Below are 12,860 nucleotides of genomic sequence, written 5' to 3' on the forward strand. Positions count from 1 at the left end.
GTCAGACCATAGTGTACCATGCCTCCTCTCCTCCTAGTTGTGCTGTCAGACCATAGTGTACCATGCCTCCTCTCCTCCTAGTTGTGCTGTCAGACCATAGTGTACCATGCCTCCTCTCCTCTCCTCCTAGTTGTGCTGTCAGACCATAGTGTACCATGCCTCCTCTCCTCCTAGTTGTGCTGTCAGACCATAGTGTACCATGCCTCCTCTCCTCCTAGTTGTGCTGTCAGACCATAGTGTACCATGCCTCCTCTCCTCCTAGTTGTGCTGTCAGACCATAGTGTACCATGCCTCCTCTCCTCCTAGTTGTGCTGTCAGACCATAGTGTACCATGCCTCCTCTCCTCCTAGTTGTGCTGTCAGACCATAGTGTACCATGCCTCCTCTCCTCCTAGTTGTGCTGTCAGACCATAGTGTACCATGCCTCCTCTCCTCTCCTCCTAGTTGTGCTGTCAGACCATAGTGTACCATGCCTCCTCTCCTCTCCCCTAGTTGTGCTGTCAGACCATAGTGTACCATGCCTCCTCTCCTCCTAGTTGTGCTGTCAGACCATAGTGTACCATGCCTCCTCTCCTCCTAGTTGTGCTGTCAGACCATAGTGTACCATGCCTCCTCTCCTCCTAGTTGTGCTGTCAGACCATAGTGTACCATGCCTCCTCTCCTCCTAGTTGTGCTGTCAGACCATAGTGTACCATGCCTCCTCTCCTCCTAGTTGTGCTGTCAGACCATAGTGTACCATGCCTCCTCTCCTCTCCTCCTAGTTGTGCTGTCAGACCATAGTGTACCATGCCTCCTCTCCTCCTAGTTGTGCTGTCAGACCATAGTGTACCATGCCTCCTCTCCTCTCTCCTAGTTGTGCTGTCAGACCATAGTGTACCATGCCTCCTCTCCTCCTAGTTGTGCTGTCAGACCATAGTGTACCATGCCTCCTCTCCTCTCCCCTAGTTGTGCTGTCAGACCATAGTGTACCATGCCTCCTCTCCTCCTAGTTGTGCTTTCAGACCATAGTGTACCATGCCTCCTCTCCTCTCCTCCTAGTTGTGCTGTCAGACCATAGTTACCATGCCTCCTCTCCTCTCCTCCTAGTTGTGCTGTCAGACCATAGTGTACCATGCCTCCTCTCCTCCTAGTTGTGCTGTCAGACCATAGTGTACCATGCCTCCTCTCCTCTCCTCCTAGTTGTGCTGTCAGACCATAGTGTACCATGCCTCCTCTCTCTCCTCCTAGTTGTGCTGTCAGACCATAGTGTACCATGCCTCCTCTCCTCCTAGTTGTGCTGTCAGACCATAGTGTACCATGCCTCCTCTCCTCCTAGTTGTGCTGTCAGACCATAGTGTACCATGCCTCCTCTCCTCCTAGTTGTGCTGTCAGACCATAGTGTACCATGCCTCCTCTCCTCCTAGTTGTGCTGTCAGACCATAGTGTACCATGCCTCCTCTCCTCTCTCCTAGTTGTGCTGTCAGACCATAGTGTACCATGCCTCCTCTCCTCCTAGTTGTGCTGTCAGACCATAGTGTACCATGCCTCCTCTCCTCCTCCTAGTTGTGCTGTCAGACCATAGTGTACCATGCCTCCTGTCCTCCTAGTTGTGCTGTCAGTCCATAGTGTACCATGTCGCCTCTCCTCCTAGTTGTGCTGTCAGACCATAGTGTACCATGCCTCCTCTCCTCCTAGTTGTGCTGTCAGACCATAGTGTACCATGCCTCCTCTCCTCCTAGTTGTGCTGTCAGACCATAGTGTACCATGCCTCCTCTCCTCCTAGTTGTGCTGTCAGACCATAGTGTGCCATGCCTCCTCTCCTCCTAGTTGTGCTGTCAGACCATAGTGTACCATGTCTCCTCTCCTCCTAGTTGTGCTGTCAGACCATAGTGTACCATGCCTCCTCTCCTCTCCTCCTAGTTGTGCTGTCAGACCATAGTGTACCATGTCTCCTCTCCTCTCTTCCTAGTTGTGCTGTCAGACCATAGTGTACCATGCCTCCTCTCCTCCTAGTTGTGCTGTCAGACCATAGTGTACCATGCCTCCTCTCCTCCTAGTTGTTCTGTCAGACCATAGTGCACCATGCCTCCTCTCCTCCTAGTTGTGCTGTCAGACCATAGTGTACCATGCCTCCTCTCCTCCTAGTTGTGCTGTCAGACCATAGTGTACCATGCCTCCTCTCCTCCTAGTTGTGCTGTCAGACCATAGTGTACCATGCCTCCTCTCCTCCTAGTTGTGCTGTCAGACCATAGTGTACCATGCCTCCTCTCCTCCTAGTTGTGCTGTCAGACCATAGTGTACCATGCCTCCTCTCCTCCTAGTTGTGCTGTCAGACCATAGTGTACCATGCCTCCTCTCCTCTCCTCCTAGTTGTGCTGTCAGACCATAGTTACCATGCCTCCTCTCCTCTCCTCCTAGTTGTGCTGTCAGACCATAGTGTACCATGCCTCCTCTCCTCTCCTCCTAGTTGTGCTGTCAGACCATAGTGTACCATGCCTCCTCTCCTCCTAGTTGTGCTGTCAGACCATAGTGTACCATGCCTCCTCTCCTCCTAGTTGTGCTGTCAGACCATAGTGTACCATGCCTCCTGTCCTCCTAGTTGTGCTGTCAGTCCATAGTGTACCATGTCGCCTCTCCTCCTAGTTGTGCTGTCAGACCATAGTGTACCATAACTCCTCTCCTCCTAGTTGTGCTGTCAGACCATAGTGTACCATGCCTCCTCTCCTCCTAGTTGTGTTGTCAGATCATAGTGGTCCAATGCCTCCTCTCCTCCTAGTTGTGCTGTCAGACCATAGTGTACAATGTCTCCTCTCCTCTCCTCCTACTTGTGCTGTCAGACCATAGTGTACCATGCCTCCTCTCCTCCTAGTTGTGCTGTCAGACATTAGTGTACCATGCCTCCTCTCCTCTCCTCCTAGTTGTGCTGTCAGACCATAGTGTACCATGCCTCCTCTCCTCCTAGTTGTGCTGTCAGACCATAGTGTACCATGCCTCCTCTCCTCTCCTCCTAGTTGTGCTGTCAGACCATAGTGTACCATGCCTCCTCTCCTCCTAGTTGTGCTTTCAGACCATAGTGTACCATGCCTCCTCTCCTCTCCTCCTAGTTGTGCTGTCAGACCATAGTGTACCATGCCTCCTCTCCTCTCCTCCTAGTTGTGCTGTCAGACCATAGTGTACCATGCCTCCTCTCCTCCTAGTTGTGCTGTCAGACCATAGTGTACCATGCCTCCTCTCCTCTCCTCCTAGTTGTGCTGTCAGACCATAGTGTACCATGTCCACTCTCCCTTCCTCCTAGTTGTGCTGTCAGACCATAGTGTACCATGCCTCCTCTCCTCCTAGTTGTGCTGTCAGACCATAGTGTACCATGCCTCCTCTCCTCCTAGTTGTGCTGTCAGACCATAGTGTACCATGCCTCCTCTCCTCTCCTCCTAGTTGTGCTGTCAGACCATAGTGTACCATGCCTCCTCTCCTCCTAGTTGTGCTGTCAGACCATAGTGTACCATGTCTCCTCTCCTCCTAGTTGTGCTGTCAGACCATAGTGTACCATGCCTCCTCTCCTCCTAGTTGTGCTGTCAGACCATAGTTACCATGCCTCCTCTCCTCTCCTCCTAGTTGTGCTGTCAGACCATAGTGTACCATGCCTCCTCTCCTCTCCTCCTAGTTGTGCTGTCAGACCATAGTGTACCATGCCTCCTCTCCTCCTAGTTGTGCTGTCAGACCATAGTGTACCATGCCTCCTCTCCTCCTAGTTGTGCTGTCAGACCATAGTGTACCATGCCTCCTCTCCTCCTAGTTGTGCTGTCAGACCATAGTGTACCATGCCTCCTCTCCTCCTAGTTGTGCTGTCAGACCATAGTGTACCATGCCTCCTCTCCTCCTAGTTGTGCTGTCAGACCATAGTGTACCATGCCTCCTCTCCTCCTAGTTGTGCTGTCAGACCATAGTGTACCATGCCTCCTCTCCTCCTAGTTGTGCTGTCAGACCATAGTGTACCATGCCTCCTCTCCTCCTAGTTGTGCTGTCAGACCATAGTGTACCATGCCTCCTCTCCTCCTAGTTGTGCTGTCAGACCATAGTGTACCATGCCTCCTCTCCTCCCTAGTTGTGCTGTCAGACCATAGTGTACCATGCCTCCTCTCCTCCTAGTTGTGCTGTCAGACCATAGTGTACCATGCCTCCTCTCCTCCTAGTTGTGCTGTCAGACCATAGTGTACCATGCCTCCTCTCCTCCTAGTTGTGCTGTCAGACCATAGTGTACCATGCCTCCTCTCCTCCTAGTTGTGCTGTCAGACCATAGTGTACCATGCCTCCTCTCCTCCTAGTTGTGCTGTCAGACCATAGTGTACCATGCCTCCTCTCCTCCTAGTTGTGCTGTCAGACCATAGTGTACCATGCCTCCTCTCCTCCTAGTTGTGCTGTCAGACCATAGTGTACCATGCCTCCTCTCCTCCTAGTTGTGCTGTCAGACCATAGTGTACCATGCCTCCTCTCCTCCTAGTTGTGCTGTCAGACCATAGTGTACCATGCCTCCTCTCCTCCTAGTTGTGCTGTCAGACCATAGTGTACCATGCCTCCTCTCCTCCTAGTTGTGCTGTCAGACCATAGTGTACCATGCCTCCTCTCCTCTCCTCCTAGTTGTGCTGTCAGACCATAGTGTACCATGCCTCCTCTCCTCCTAGTTGTGCTGTCAGACCATAGTGTACCATGCCTCCTCTCCTCCTAGTTGTGCTGTCAGACCATAGTGTACCATGCCTCCTCTCCTCCTAGTTGTGCTGTCAGACCATAGTGTACCATGCCTCCTCTCCTCCTAGTTGTGCTGTCAGACCATAGTGTACCATGCCTCCTCTCCTCCTAGTTGTGCTGTCAGACCATAGTGTACCATGCCTCCTCTCCTCCTAGTTGTGCTGTCAGACCATAGTGTACCATGCCTCCTCTCCTCCTAGTTGTGCTGTCAGACCATAGTGTACCATGCCTCCTCTCCTCCTAGTTGTGCTGTCAGACCATAGTGTACCATGCCTCCTCTCCTCCTAGTTGTGCTGTCAGACCATAGTGTACCATGCCTCCTCTCCTCCTAGTTGTGCTGTCAGACCATAGTGTACCATGCCTCCTCTCCTCCTAGTTGTGCTGTCAGACCATAGTGTACCATGCCTCCTCTCCTCCCTTAGTTGTGCTGTCAGACCATAGTGTACCATGCCTCCTCTCCTCCTCCTAGTTGTGCTGTCAGACCATAGTGTACCATGCCTCCTCTCCTCCTAGTTGTGCTGTCAGACCATAGTGTACCATGCCTCCTCTCCTCCTAGTTGTGCTGTCAGACCATAGTGTACCATGCCTCCTCTCCTCCTAGTTGTGCTGTCAGACCATAGTGTACCATGCCTCCTCTCCTCCTAGTTGTGCTGTCAGACCATAGTGTACCATGCCTCCTCTCCTCCTAGTTGTGCTGTCAGACCATAGTGTACCATGCCTCCTCTCCTCCTAGTTGTGCTGTCAGACCATAGTGTACCATGCCTCCTCTCCTCCCTAGTTGTGCTGTCAGACCATAGTGTACCATGCCTCCTCTCCTCCTAGTTGTGCTGTCAGACCATAGTGTACCATGCCTCCTCTCCTCCTAGTTGTGCTGTCAGACCATAGTGTACCATGCCTCCTCTCCTCCTAGTTGTGCTGTCAGACCATAGTGTAACATGTCTCCTCTCCTCCTAGTTGTGCTGTCAGACCATAGTGTACCATGCCTCCTCTCCTCCTAGTTGTGCTGTCAGACCATAGTGTACCATGCCTCCTCTCCTCTCCTCCTAGTTGTGCTGTCAGACCATAGTGTACCATGTCTCCTCTCCTCTCCTCCTAGTTGTGCTGTCAGACCATAGTGTACCATGCCTCCTCTCCTCCCTAGTTGTGCTGTCAGACCATAGTGTACCATGCCTCCTCTCCTCCCTAGTTGTGCTGTCAGACCATAGTGTACCATGCCTCCTCTCCTCCTAGTTGTGCTGTCAGACCATAGTGTACCATGCCTCCTCTCCTCCTAGTTGTGCTGTCAGACCATAGTGTACCATGCCTCCCTCTCCTCCTAGTTGTGCTGTCAGACCATAGTGTACCATGCCTCCTCTCCTCCTAGTTGTGCTGTCAGACCATAGTGTACCATGCCTCCTCTCCTCCTAGTTGTGCTGTCAGACCATAGTGTACCATGCCTCCTCTCCTCCTAGTTGTGCTGTCAGACCATAGTGTACCATGCCTCCTCTCCTCCTAGTTGTGCTGTCAGACCATAGTGTACCATGCCTCCTCTCCTCCTAGTTGTGCTGTCAGACCATAGTGTACCATGCCTCCTCTCCTCCTAGTTGTGCTGTCAGACCATAGTGTACCATGCCTCCTCTCCTCCTAGTTGTGCTGTCAGACCATAGTGTACCATGCCTCCTCTCCTCCTAGTTGTGCTGTCAGACCATAGTGTACCATGCCTCCTCTCCTCCTAGTTGTGCTGTCAGACCATAGTGTACCATGCCTCCTCTCCTCCTAGTTGTGCTGTCAGACCATAGTGTACCATGCCTCCTCTCCTCCTAGTTGTGCTGTCAGACCATAGTGTACCATGCCTCCTCTCCTCCTAGTTGTGCTGTCAGACCATAGTGTACCATGCCTCCTCTCCTCCTAGTTGTGCTGTCAGACCATAGTGTACCATGCCTCCTCTCCTCCTAGTTGTGCTGTCAGACCATAGTGTACCATGCCTCCTCTCCTCCCTAGTTGTGCTGTCAGACCATAGTGTACCATGCCTCCTCTCCTCCTAGTTGTGCTGTCAGACCATAGTGTACCATGCCTCCTCTCCTCCTAGTTGTGCTGTCAGACCATAGTGTACCATGCCTCCTCTCCTCCTAGTTGTGCTGTCAGACCATAGTGTACCATGCCTCCTCTCCTCCTAGTTGTGCTGTCAGACCATAGTGTACCATGCCTCTCCTCTCCTCCTAGTTGTGCTGTCAGACCATAGTGTACCATGCCTCCTCTCCTCCTAGTTGTGCTGTCAGACCATAGTGTACCATGCCTCCTCTCCTCCTAGTTGTGCTGTCAGACCATAGTGTACCATGCCTCCTCTCCTCCTAGTTGTGCTGTCAGACCATAGTGTACCATGCCTCCTCTCCTCCTCCTAGTTGTGCTGTCAGACCATAGTGTACCATGCCTCCTCTCCTCCTAGTTGTGCTGTCAGACCATAGTGTACCATGCCTCCTCTCCTCCTAGTTGTGCTGTCAGACCATAGTGTACCATGCCTCCTCTCCTCCTAGTTGTGCTGTCAGACCATAGTGTACCATGCCTCCTCTCCTCCTAGTTGTGCTGTCAGACCATAGTGTACCATGCCTCCTCTCCTCTCCTCCTAGTTGTGCTGTCAGACCATAGTGTACCATGCCTCCTCTCCTCCTAGTTGTGCTGTCAGACCATAGTGTACCATGCCTCCTCTCCTCCTAGTTGTGCTGTCAGTCCATAGTGTACCATGTCGCCTCTCCTCCTAGTTGTGCTGTCAGACCATAGTGTACCATGCCTCCTCTCCTCCTAGTTGTGCTGTCAGACCATAGTGTACCATGCCTCCTCTCCTCCTAGTTGTGTTGTCAGACCATAGTGTGCCATGCCTCCTCTCCTCCTAGTTGTGCTGTCAGACCATAGTGTACCATGCCTCCTCTCCTCCTAGTTGTGCTGTCAGACCATAGTGTACCATGCCTCCTCTCCTCCTAGTTGTGCTGTCAGACCATAGTGTACCATGCCTCCTCTCCTCTCCTCCTAGTTGTGCTGTCAGACCATAGTGTACCATGCCTCCTCTCCTCCTTAGTTGTGCTGTCAGACCATAGTGTACCATGCCTCCTCTCCTCCTAGTTGTGCTGTCAGACCATAGTGTACCATGCCTCCTCTCCTCCTAGTTGTGCTGTCAGACCATAGTGTACCATGCCTCCTCTCCTCCTAGTTGTGCTGTCAGACCATAGTGTACCATGCCTCCTCTCCTCCTAGTTGTGCTGTCAGACCATAGTGTACCATGCCTCCTCTCCTCCTAGTTGTGCTGTCAGACCATAGTGTACCATGCCTCCTCTCCTCCTAGTTGTGCTGTCAGACCATAGTGTACCATGCCTCCTCTCCTCCTAGTTGTGCTGTCAGACCATAGTGTACCATGCCTCCTCTCCTCCCTAGTTGTGCTGTCAGACCATAGTGTACCATGCCTCCTCTCCTCCTAGTTGTGCTGTCAGACCATAGTGTACCATGCCTCCTCTCCTCCTCCTAGTTGTGCTGTCAGACCATAGTGTACCATGCCTCCTCTCCTCTCCTCTAGTTGTGCTGTCAGACCATAGTGTACCATGCCTCCTCTCCTCTCCTCCTAGTTGTGCTGTCAGACCATAGTTACCATGCCTCCTCTCCTCTCCTCCTAGTTGTGCTGTCAGACCATAGTGTACCATGCCTCCTCTCCTCCTAGTTGTGCTGTCAGACCATAGTGTACCATGCCTCCTCTCCTCCTAGTTGTGCTGTCAGACCATAGTGTACCATGCCTCCTCTCCTCCCTAGTTGTGCTGTCAGTCCATAGTGTACCATGCCGCCTCTCCTCCTAGTTGTGCTGTCAGACCATAGTGTACCATGCCTCCTCTCCTCCTAGTTGTGCTGTCAGACCATAGTGTACCATGCCTCCTCTCCTCCTAGTTGTGCTGTCAGACCATAGTGTACCATGCCTCCTCTCCTCCTAGTTGTGCTGTCAGACCATAGTGTACAATGTCTCCTCTCCTCTCCTCCTAGTTGTGCTGTCAGACCATAGTGTACCATGCCTCCTCTCCTCCTAGTTGTGCTGTCAGACATTAGTGTACCATGCCTCCTCTCCTCTCCTCCTAGTTGTGCTGTCAGACCATAGTGTACCATGCCTCCTCTCCTCCTAGTTGTGCTGTCAGACCATAGTGTACCATGCCTCCTCTCCTCTCCTCCTAGTTGTGCTGTCAGACCATAGTGTACCATGCCTCCTCTCCTCCTAGTTGTGCTTTCAGACCATAGTGTACCATGCCTCCTCTCCTCTCCTCCTAGTTGTGCTGTCAGACCATAGTTACCATGCCTCCTCTCCTCTCCTCCTAGTTGTGCTGTCAGACCATAGTGTACCATGCCTCCTCTCCTCCTAGTTGTGCTGTCAGTCCATAGTGTACCATGCCTCCTCTCCTCCTAGTTGTGCTGTCAGACCATAGTGTACCATGCCTCCTCTCCTCCTAGTTGTGCTGTCAGACCATAGTGTACCATGCCTCCTCTCCTCTCTCCTAGTTGTGCTGTCAGACCATAGTGTACCATGCCTCCTCTCCTCCTAGTTGTGCTGTCAGACCATAGTGTACCATGCCTCCTCTCCTCCTAGTTGTGCTGTCAGACCATAGTGTACCATGCCTCCTCTCCTCTCCTCCTAGTTGTGCTGTCAGACCATAGTGTACCATGCCTCCTCTCCTCCTAGTTGTGCTGTCAGACCATAGTGTACCATGCCTCCTCTCCTCCTAGTTGTGCTGTCAGACCATAGTGTACCATGCCTCCTCTCCTCTCCTCCTAGTTGTGCTGTCAGACCATAGTGTACCATGCCTCCTCTCCTCCTAGTTGTGCTGTCAGACCATAGTGTACCATGCCTCCTCTCCTCCTAGTTGTGCTGTCAGACCATAGTGTACCATGCCTCCTCTCCTCCTAGTTGTGCTGTCAGACCATAGTGTACCATGCCTCCTCTCCTCCTAGTTGTGCTGTCAGACCATAGTGTACCATGCCTCCTCTCCTCTCCTCCTAGTTGTGCTGTCAGACCATAGTGTACCATGCCTCCTCTCCTCCTAGTTGTGCTGTCAGACCATAGTGTACCATGCCTCCTCTCCTCTCCTCCTAGTTGTGCTGTCAGACCATAGTGTACCATGCCTCCTCTCCTCCTAGTTGTGCTGTCAGACCATAGTGTACCATGCCTCCTCTCCTCCTAGTTGTGCTGTCAGACCATAGTGTACCATGCCTCCTCTCCTCCTAGTTGTGCTGTCAGACCATAGTGTACCATGCCTCCTCTCCTCTCCCCTAGTTGTGCTGTCAGACCATAGTGTACCATGCCTCCTCTCCTCCTAGTTGTGCTGTCAGACCATAGTGTACCATGCCTCCTCTCCTCCCTAGTTGTGCTGTCAGACCATAGTGTACCATGCCTCCTCTCCTCCTAGTTGTGCTGTCAGACCATAGTGTACCATGCCTCCTCTCCTCCTAGTTGTGCTGTCAGACCATAGTGTACCATGCCTCCTCTCCTCCTAGTTGTGCTGTCAGACCATAGTGTACCATGTCTCCTCTCCTCTCCTCCTAGTTGTGCTGTCAGACCATAGTGTACCATGCCTCCTCTCCTCCTAGTTGTGCTGTCAGACCATAGTGTACCATGCCTCCTCTCCTCCTAGTTGTGCTGTCAGACCATAGTGTACCATGCCTCCTCTCCTCCTAGTTGTGCTGTCAGACCATAGTGTACCATGCCTCCTCTCCTCCTAGTTGTGCTGTCAGACCATAGTGTACCATGCCTCCTCTCCTCCCTAGTTGTGCTGTCAGACCATAGTGTACCATGCCTCCTCTCCTCCTAGTTGTGCTGTCAGACCATAGTGTACCATGCCTCCTCTCCTCCTCTAGTTGTGCTGTCAGACCATAGTGTACCATGCCTCCTCTCCTCTCCTCCTAGTTGTGCTGTCAGACCATAGTGTACCATGCCTCCTCTCCTCCTAGTTGTGCTGTCAGACCATAGTGTACCATGCCTCCTCTCCTCTCCTCTAGTTGTGCTGTCAGACCATAGTGTACCATGCCTCCTCTCCTCCTAGTTGTGCTGTCAGACCATAGTGTACCATGCCTCCTCTCCTCTCTAGTTGTGCTGTCAGACCATAGTGTACCATGCCTCCTCTCCTCCCTAGTTGTGCTGTCAGACCATAGTGTACCATGCCTCCTCTCCTCTCCTCCTAGTTGTGCTGTCAGACCATAGTGTACCATGCCTCCTCTCCTCCTAGTTGTGCTGTCAGACCATAGTGTACCATGCCTCCTCTCCTCTCTCCTAGTTGTGCTGTCAGACCATAGTGTACCATGCCTCCTCTCCTCCTAGTTGTGCTGTCAGACCATAGTGTACCATGCCTCCTCTCCTCCCTAGTTGTGCTGTCAGACCATAGTGTACCATGCCTCCTCTCCTCCTAGTTGTGCTGTCAGACCATAGTGTACCATGCCTCCTCTCCTCTCCTCCTAGTTGTGCTGTCAGACCATAGTGTACCATGCCTCCTCTCCTCCTAGTTGTGCTGTCAGACCATAGTGTACCATGCCTCCTCTCCTCTCCTCCTAGTTGTGCTGTCAGACCATAGTGTACCATGCCTCCTCTCCTCCCTAGTTGTGCTGTCAGACCATAGTGTACCATGCCTCCTCTCCTCCTAGTTGTGCTGTCAGACCATAGTGTACCATGCCTCCTCTCCTCTCCTAGTTGTGCTGTCAGACCATAGTGTACCATGCCTCCTCTCCTCCTAGTTGTGCTGTCAGACCATAGTGTACCATGCCTCCTCTCCTCTTCTAGTTGTGCTGTCAGACCATAGTGTACCATGCCCCTCCTCTCCTCCTAGTTGTGCTGTCAGACCATAGTGTACCATGCCTCCTCTCCTCTCCTCCTAGTTGTGCTGTCAGACCATAGTGTACCATGCCTCCTCTCCTCCCTAGTTGTGCTGTCAGACCATAGTGTACCATGCCTCCTCTCCTCCTCCTAGTTGTGCTGTCAGACCATAGTGTACCATGCCTCCTCTCCTCCTAGTTGTGCTGTCAGACCATAGTGTACCATGCCTCCTCTCCTCTCCTCCTAGTTGTGCTGTCAGACCATAGTGTACCATGCCTCCTCTCCTCCTAGTTGTGCTGTCAGACCATAGTGTACCATGCCTCCTCCCTCTCCTCCTAGTTGTGCTGTCAGACCATAGTGTACCATGCCTCCTCTCCTCCTCCTAGTTGTGCTGTCAGACCATAGTGTACCATGCCTCCTCTCCTCCTAGTTGTGCTGTCAGACCATAGTGTACCATGCCTCCTCTCCTCCCTAGTTGTGCTGTCAGACCATAGTGTACCATGCCTCCTCTCCTCCTAGTTGTGCTGTCAGACCATAGTGTACCATGCCTCCTCTCCTCCCTTAGTTGTGCTGTCAGACCATAGTGTACCATGCCTCCTCTCCTCTCCTCCTAGTTGTGCTGTCAGACCATAGTGTACCATGCCTCCTCTCCTCCTAGTTGTGCTGTCAGACCATAGTGTACCATGCCTCCTCTCCTCTCCTCCTAGTTGTGCTGTCAGACCATAGTGTACCATGCCTCCTCTCCTCCTAGTTGTGCTGTCAGACCATAGTGTACGATCCCTCCTCTCCTCCTAGTTGTGCTGTCAGACCATAGTGTACCATGCCTCCTCTCCTCCTAGTTGTGCTGTCAGACCATAGTGTACCATGCCTCCTCTCCTCCTAGTTGTGCTGTCAGACCATAGTGTACCATGCCTCCTCTCCTCCTAGTTGTGCTGTCAGACCATAGTGCACCATGCCTCCTCTCCTCCTAGTTGTGCTGTCAGACCATAGTGTACCATGCCTCCTCTCCTCCTAGTTGTGCTGTCAGACCATAGTGTACCATGCCCCCTCTCCTCCTAGTTGTGCTGTCAGACCATAGTGTACCATGCCTCCTCTCCTCCTAGTTGTGCTGTCAGACCATAGTGTACCATCCCTCCTCTCCTCCTAGTTGTGTTGTCAGACCATAGTGTACCATGCCTCCTCTCCTCCTAGTTGTGCTGTCAGACCATAGTGTACCATGCCTCCTCTCCTCCTAGTTGTGCTGTCAGACCATAGTGTACCATGCCTCCTCTCCTCCTAGTTGTGCTGTCAGACCATAGTGTACCATGCCTCCTCTCCTCCTAGTTGTGCTG

The sequence above is a fragment of the Salmo salar genome, chromosome ssa27 (genome assembly GCF_905237065.1).
Source record: "Salmo salar chromosome ssa27, Ssal_v3.1, whole genome shotgun sequence".
In the NCBI taxonomy this organism is placed as follows: Eukaryota; Metazoa; Chordata; class Actinopteri; order Salmoniformes; family Salmonidae; genus Salmo; species Salmo salar.